Source organism: Trichosurus vulpecula, chromosome 2, assembly GCF_011100635.1.
Source record: "Trichosurus vulpecula isolate mTriVul1 chromosome 2, mTriVul1.pri, whole genome shotgun sequence".
NCBI lineage: Eukaryota > Metazoa > Chordata > Mammalia > Diprotodontia > Phalangeridae > Trichosurus > Trichosurus vulpecula.
The window spans coordinates 153,521,938-153,530,593 of NC_050574.1; the positions used below are offsets into that span (position 1 = coordinate 153,521,938).

An 8,656-nucleotide genomic window follows, 5' to 3' on the forward strand; every position below is an offset into this window, starting at 1 on the left:
CTTTCTCAGCCTGAATTTGGGGTCTTCAAGGCACTGGAAAGAGGGGAAAAGGACTGGGATATGGGATTAGGTTTTATCATAAGCCCTAACCCATGTGTTAGGTTTTTGTGCCTTCTAGTGTAGCCTCTCTGCCAGTAGTATGGAAGACTATGGAGGAGTGCTGAATGACCTCAGAATCAATGAGTATTAGTTCACGTTTTGTTTTGTTTTTTAAACATTCTTTTGGATTCTGGTTATCCTAAACTATGGAGAGAGCTGAAGTTGCTGTACCTTTGGCACATAATTTCTGTTTTGGAGTGATTCAGGAGGTCATAGGAATTACAGGAAATGTCTAGTCCTCTATTTTGCTGCTTGTGCAACTTAGAAGTCTCAACATTGCTTCTTTTTTTAAAGTTATGGTTAGGTTAGTATGTGCCTGTAATTAAGGAATTCCTCAGGTTGCAGAAACTATCATCTTCATTGGGAAACAGTGGAAAGAAGATTATGACAGGAAAAAGAAATTAATTTGAAGGTCACACAGGTCTGTAAGCAGAGGTGGTTCCAAGTAGGTTTGTTGGTGACTATTTAGAGTTCAAAGCCAAAGAGAGAGTAAAAAAGCAGACAGCTGAAATGAAAGGAATATATTCCCAACTATTCCTGAAAATCAAATGACGTGTCTACAAAGAGAGTTAATACTTTGTACCAACTCCAGCTCCTTCTTGAAATTTTTGGTCTTTTTTATTATAAATGTGTGCATGTTTCATCCTAGCTAAGTCCCAGGCCTATACATGGATTAAGGGATATAGAATCATTTTCAAAAAGGTTTGCGCTGTGTATTTAAAAGAAGAAATACAAATGATTAAAAGCCTCATGGAAAAAAAATGTTCAAAATCCCTCATCAGAGAAATTGAAATTAAAATAACTCTGTGATTCCACCTAATGCCCATCAAATTAGCAAAGAAAATAAAAGTTGGGGGAAGGGCTGGTTAGTGGATAGAGGCTATATAGAGATAAGTGGCCTGGAAGTAAGGGCTTGGGTTTAAGTCCTGCTTCTGACACACAATGAATGCCCAACCTTGTGCAAGCTACTTAACCTCTCAGTACCCCAGTCTATGCTATAAATTGCAGAGCAGGTGCTGATTTGCTTTGATTGAGGCTATTTCCTCACCAGGAGTTCCCTATACCAATTAAATCACAGATTTAACCCTCAAAGATTAAATAAATTGAATGCTAATACATCTGCATTAAAACAGGCATTGTATTACCCTGTTGGAAGACATTTGAATTGGTTGTGTGTGTGTGTTTATGCACATATATGCATATACATTATATAATTGCATTATATATATTTATATATACACATGTATACACATATGGGTGTGTTTGTGTGTATACATATATGTATGTGTGTGTATATTTGAAATGCATTTTGGAATTATTCAGTAAGAGTTACAAAAATGTGCAAACCAACTTTTCCACTTCTGCAACTCTATTGCAAGTAAGGCTATTGACAAGAGGAAAATGACTTATATGTATGCAAGACCACTCTCAGGTGGACTTGGGCAGTTCCCTAAAGGATAGACCTATGACACTGAGTGCTTTGTACGCAGGAGGAGAGGAGGATTTGTGACTCTGGATTGGCAGAGAGACTCAAGGTGGGAGGAAAGATAAAAAGAAAGACTTGTCAAAAGGTAAGGTGCAGGTTTTTAATGATGGACAGCATCTCCAGAGTCACAGGCATATGGGAAATGCAGATACTCTAACACATCCCTTGATTCTCCATGATTATGTCTCCAGAGACTAAGAGCGGACTAGCCAGCTGAGATCATTTTCTCCTTGATTGAGCTGAGATTCCTCTGCTCTTAGTAACAGTGTTTCTGACATGTGTTTTATCATCCAACATAATGATATAATTTCCATGATTAGTGTTTTATTGCTTGTTTCAATAAATATTTGGTCATTATTTACCAAAGACCAATATTTACTCTTTTCTTTAATAAACATCTGTTGGGTGGCAAGCTAACTTTTCTGCTTCTGAACTAGGGCAGGACTACTCCCCTCTTGGAAGACCAGGAAAAGCCAATTTTATCCTGTACACTCCCCTCAGAAAGAGAGCATTGTACCCCTAGACTGTAAATATCTGATATGTAAAAGGTAGAGATAATCTTAGCTCAATAATCTTCTTAGATAGGAGAGTAAAATAATAAGCAGACAGCCACGGCCATCCGTCTGCTTCCCACAGAAGTGAAAAATCACAATCTCCCCAGAGATGAGGTAGGCCAGATGCAACATGATATATATCTATTAAATTCTTCTAATATAGGCTACCCTTGGAGAATAAGTTTAAAACTCTGATGTGCACCTTTCTCAGATGGTTGTCTATGTTAAAGGTATAAAATCTTTCTAAGCAGCCTTGTTTATAATAATGGGAAAAAATGGAAGCAAACAATAAACAATGTGCCCTTTGGGGGAAAGGTGAACAAATTGTGGTATGCAAATGAAATGGAATATTATTATACCATAAATAATTATTTTAAAGTGGAAGATTCTATAAACTGATACAGAGGGAAAAAGCAGAATCAGAAGAGCAACATACACATTGACCACAACTATGTAATTAAAAGCAAGACTAACAGAAGCCAATCGAGGTAATACATACAAACCTATTCACAGAAACATACAGTAAAGGAGGTAAAAAAGGAACCATAATAATTGTTCAAACGTTCAAAATGTAGAACTGGAAGAGGCCAGAGAGGAAATGTCATCTAACACCCACATTGTAGCCATAGAAAACCAAGGCCCAGTGAAGCAAAATAACATTCCTAAGGTCACCTGGGCAGAAGATGCAGAGCCAGTACATGAAAATAGATCCTCTGACTTCAAAGTGGGCAGTCTTTACACTGTACCACGCTGTCTCTCTTGTCCTAAGGCCTAACACAATACTCTTCACTCAAGAAATATGGGCTAATTACGAAAAGGATGATGTTCTGGGAAAGAGGGGGTTCTGATAGTGAGTAGTTGTATCAAGACTTCTCACTTCATCTGAAGGAGTATTTGGGCAGAACTTTAAACTGGAGAAAATCCCACTGACCTAATAAGAAGGTGTGGTGGTGGTGGTGGTGGTGGTGTAGCTGTTGTTTTCTTTGGCAAGTAAGTGAGGACTGTTACTAGGTAACATCACTAGGTAAACATCTCTGCCAAAATAAGCCATAATGTTTGAAACTGTTTCTACTCTAAGCATATTTGGAGGCAAAACTATAATCTGCAATTAAAACTAACATTTCAGGTGTGGCTGCATCTGCCCTCCCTCTCTCGCCAGCAGCCGCTCAGCTCTCCGTCTCTCTGCCTGCTATGGCACTGCTGTACTCCCGCTGCCTGCTCTCTGGAGCCACCCCCTTCCACCCAGGCCTCCATGCTGCCGCCACCACCAGAGCCAGCTTCTGGTGGACTCATATAGACAACCTAACTTGGGGATTACAGAAGCGTTTAAGAAGGACACAAACACCAAGAAGATGAATCTGGGAGTCGGAGCCTACCAAGACGGCAATGGGAAGCCTAATGTTCTTCCAAGTGTCCATAAGGCAGATACTCAAATTGCAGATAAGGACATGGACAAATAGTACCTTCCCATCACAGGACTAGTTGGATTTTGCAAGGCATCAGCGGAGTTGGCCCTGGGTAAAAAGTAACAAGGCTCTGAAAAGCAAATGATATGTCACCGTACAGACCATTTCTGGAACTGGAGTATTGAGGTTGGGAGCCAGTTTTCTGCAATGGTTCTTCAGATTCAGCCAGGATGTTGATCTTCCAAATCCATCCTGAAGAAATCATACCCCCATCTTCAGGGATATGGCATGCAGCTGAATGGCTATAGCTACTATGACCCCAAGAACTGTGACTTTGACTTTACTACAGCCATGGAAGACATTTCAAAACTCTCAGAACAGAATGTCATCCTTCTACATGTCTGTGCTCACAACCCCACTGGAGTCAATCTTCATCCTGAGCAATGGAAAGAAATAGCATCCTTGGTAAAGTAAAGGTAATTCTTTGCCTTTTTTAACAGGACATACCAAGGCTTCATCAGTGGAGATGGCAACAGGGATACCTGGGCTGTTCTCTACTTCATTGATCAGGGCATTAATGTCTCTCTGTCAGTCTTATGCCAAGAACATGGGCCCATATGGTGAACGTGTGGCAGCTTTAATCATGGTTTGTAAAGAAGCTCATGAAGCCACAAGGGTAGAATCCCAATTGAAAATCCTGATTGTCCCATGTATTCCAAACTCCCTCTCAAAGGGGCCTGAATTGCTGTCACAATCCTGAATAGTCCTGACCTGAGGAGTCGGTGGTTGCAAGAGGTAAAAGGCATGGCAGATTGTATCACTAACATGCAGACCCAGATGGTTTCCAACCTCAAGAAAGAGGAGTCCTCCCACAATTGGCAACACATCACTGACCAGATTGGTATGTTTTGTTTCACAGGCCTGAAACCTGAGCAGGTGGAATGGCTGACCAAGGAATTCTCCAGCTATATGACAAAAGATGGCTGCATTTCTGTAGCAGGAGTCACATCAGGCAATAGAGAACACCTTGCCCATACTATTCACCAAGTCACCAAATAACTCTCCCTGGAAAAAGAGAGCACAGATGACCTTCCCACTTACAGACTCTGCTGTTCAAAATTCAGAGAGATGATTGAGCCAGCAAAGATAGGAGTGGTGTGAGAATTTCTTTCAAGCACAGTTCTTAATGCTCAAGCATTGAAATTATCTCAGAAAAAGACCTGTGAGTAGGCTAATGGCATCTGAAAGTAGTTTGGAGCTTTGTGGATCTAATCTAAACCAAAATCCCCAACCCATCCTCGACAACTTTTCCAAAACATTTTATGTTTGGAGTAACTCTACCAAAAATCCCTTCCAAAAACAAGAATTCTTCTCCCAGTCTTAGATCTCCTGGCATTACAGTGTTACTCAAGAGTTTTAATCTAGACAATAAATATCACTCAACCCATGTAATAGAAATCTCTATGATGCTAAAATCTTCCAAAGAATGCTTGCCCAGTTCTAACTCCTGCCTCTTATTAACCTCCCATGACTGATGGAGGCATCCTGGATCACAGAGTTTGTTTTTGAAAATCTTAGATGCTACTGTTATGCAGCATCTTGGCTTCAAAAAAAAAACAGAAAAGAGAGGTGGCTCTCATCCATTGGACATCTAAGATGTTTTAACTTTCCCCTCCTCCCCCATTTTTATTGCTGTCCTTTCTCTTTAACCCAAAAATCCAAATCTGCCCTAGTTTCTCTCCCTCCCTCTGCTTGAATTAACCTTTGACCCTTCCTATCAGGATCCATATACTTGGAGAATTAAGTAAAATGTAATTTAAGAAATGAGCATTTTCTCTCCTCCCCTTTCTCAGCAAGAGATGGAGGAAGAGAATTCGGTGAAATGACTGCACTTTAATATCGGCATGATTGTAAAGTTTTGAATTGTCCCTCTGTCTGTCACCACCCCATCAGACCTCTTAAATGTGGTTGTGCAATAAACAGACTATCTCATGAAAAGTCTGTATGGGGCAGTCAGTCCTGGGAGATGAGCATTTTGAGCTGCGGTGGGAAGCTTCTCTGTGTCGCCAGATGAGTTTAAACTTCAACTTTGAAAAGATCATCCTCCATTGTAATCACGTAGGCTTTTGTGCAGCCTGGTTTCTGTTACAATATAATTATTGTATATTGGGGGAAAAACCCTAACATTTGAGCTATTAGGATGACATCAAAAGGCAACTTTGTTTTGTGAAACAAAGGGTTTATTTAGTGCATGTTTTATCAGCAATGGGACTGGAAATGCCTGCCAATTCCCTGAAATCCAAATTCAAAATTGAATGTAGTCAATCCCTCAACCTTGCCCAATTGCCTAACTCCTCTAAGTTACTTCAGTGCTTAAGAAAGACAATGATTTCATTGATGGGAGTATTCCTTACACCTACACATTTTACCATACCCCTCCCTAATTAAAATTTAAAATAAAAATATTTAAAAATAAAAACAACATCACCTGGTAATGAACCTCTCTGAACTTAGCAAGACTGATTCTTGGGTAACAGTCTTTTTCACAAAGCCTTTACTTAAAGCCTTTCTAGTTAAAGCTTTGGTGGTGATTGCCAGAGCATGGAATACCGTAGAAAGCCTTCAAGTCCTCACTCAAGGTCATTTCCCTGCTCTAATGAGATATTTTCATACAAATATATACATATGTGTACATATATATAAATAAAATACATACTGCTATACAGTAGATGCTCTGCTAGCCAATTTTTATCATATTTGTGATTCCTTTAGTATAGGGAACTCCTGGTAAGGAAACACCTTCTGCCGACATAGACTGGCAACTGCCTTGCAAACTTATGGTCATACAGCATGGGACATTGAAAGGTTAAAGACTAGCCCTGAGTTATGCAGTGTATTTCAGAGGCTAGCAACAATTGAATCCCCAATTCCAAGGGGGAGTCAAGCCACTCAGTTTTTGACTCTCTCCTTGGGCACTTCCTTTATCTAGCTAGCCCCAGACATGATCATGCCTTAGACCAGTCACTTTCTTGCTGTCTGCCCTGACACCGATGCATCCTTTAAACCAGACATCTAGATATCATGCCCTGGAGGACCTAAGCCACACACCTTTGGAATTCCCACCTGTGCCCTCCTGATTAGCGAGAACCTTCTATACCAAGTAGTAGCCTTTGACCTGACTTGTCATTTTCCTTGCCATTGTGCTCTTTTCTACCTCTTGTTCTGAGACAGTGATCAAATCAATAGTGCCATTACTTCTGGAAAGGACATGTCAATCAAACTGTCTTATTGTTTCAGTCACCATTCCTGTGACTTCCCAAACCAAAATAGCTTTCTCTACCTACCACTCTTCTATATCTTTATCTCTTCCTATTAAAATATAAGCTCCTTAAAGGCAGGGATTACATCACTTTTAAAGATAGCTGGGTAGTACAGTGGATAGAGTGCCAGGTGTGGAATCAGGAAGACTCATCTTACTGAGTCTGAATCTAACCTGAGACACTTACTGGCTGTGTGACCCCAGGCAAGCCACTTAACCCTGTTTGCCTCAGTTTCTTCATCTGTAAAATGAGCTGGAGAGGGAAATGGCAAGCCACTCCAGTATCTTTGCCAAGAACTGGGTCACAAAGAGTCAGACATGACTGAACAACAAAAATGTCATTTTTGTATTTGTAACTTCAGAGCTTAATATAGTGACTAGTGTATAGTTAAGTTCCTAATAAATGCTTTTCATCCATTGATGACCCATTTTGTCAAAGTCCATCTCTCTATCTTCTACAGCATTTTGTTCTTCAGCACTGGGGATACAAATGTAAAGGACAATTTTATTATTAGAATTTGGACAATTTTATTATTAGAAAGAGGAAAAAATAAGCTGTGAGAAAAACACTGAGAAAGCAGCCAACGGAGAAAAGACACAGAGTAAAGATAGCCAAAGTGTCCTATTTCCCAGCACTTCATTTGCATGTGACTCACATAAGGACCTTGAGGATGATAGTTGGGAAAAGCAAATCCCTAGAACTGCTTGCTGCCTATTGGACAAATTCACATTGCCTAGTTTTTGCTTGGCTGACAAAAATGTGATTTTGATTTGTCATTATGAGTTAAAGACTAGTCTTATCACATGAGACTGCTTTGAATCAGTGTGGCTGATCCAAACAACACCTCTAAGTGATTCAGAATGGAATTAAGAGATGGACTGAGAAGACTCCTGAGAGCAGGGATCAGGGAAGACCTCTGATTGGGCCTGGTAACAGACCTCACTAATATCTGCTACTTGGAAGAGGAGATTGCAAGAAAACAAGTTTTGCCTCTGTTTTCACCTATACTTACAACCTACCGCCTGATAAGTAGAAACCCCTCAGAGTATAGCCATAAGAGCCAACCAAAAAACCCTAAGAAGATCCTAAGTGTAGGCTTTCTGCTTCTGCCAAAAAAACTGAACACAGATTCAGTATTCTATAAGAGCCATCATCAGCAAAGAAATTAGTCAACTAGCTTGTATTAAGTACACACCATGTACCCCACCTAACAAGAGAGTGGATAGGTCCGGAGAAGAAGTGGCTAAGCTTGTTAACAGATTGTCCTGAAGGAAATGGTATCAAGTGAGTAGCCCCAGGCACATGTACCTCCTTGTAATGTTCTTCTAAAATGTGTCCATTTACCCCACAGACACTGTGTGCATTTGTGAGAGAGTTTATAGGTTTGAGGTTATTTTATTATTCCTTCATTGCTTTCTGTTTAGTAAATATTTCTGATTAAATTTTAACAGTGTTAGAGTTTCCTGTGGCATAACAAGGTTAAGAGATTTTGCCTGTGGTTATGTAGCTAGTATATGTGAAAGGCATCACTGAACTCGTGAGAGATAAGTTCCTGTACCTTGGCAGTATACTTTCTGGGGATGTACATATTGATAATGACGTGGATACACACATTGCCAGAGCTAGCTCAGTGTTCGGGAGGCTCTGAAAAAAAGTGTGAAAGAGAAATGGTATTAGCCTGACTACCAAACTGAAGATATACAGAGCCATTGTGCTGACCTCATTGTTGTAAGCCTGTGAAACCTTGACAGTCTACCAGCGCCATGCCAGGAAACTGAATCACTTCCATTT

At 40.2% G+C, this 8,656-nt stretch overlaps 1 pseudogene; it reads left to right on the forward strand.

Moving 5' to 3' along the window:
• Nucleotides 1–3,330: 3,330 nt before the first annotated feature.
• LOC118835409 lies at nt 3,331–4,604 on the forward strand (annotated as a pseudogene).
• The last annotated feature ends 4,052 nt before the right edge of the window (nt 4,605–8,656 follow it).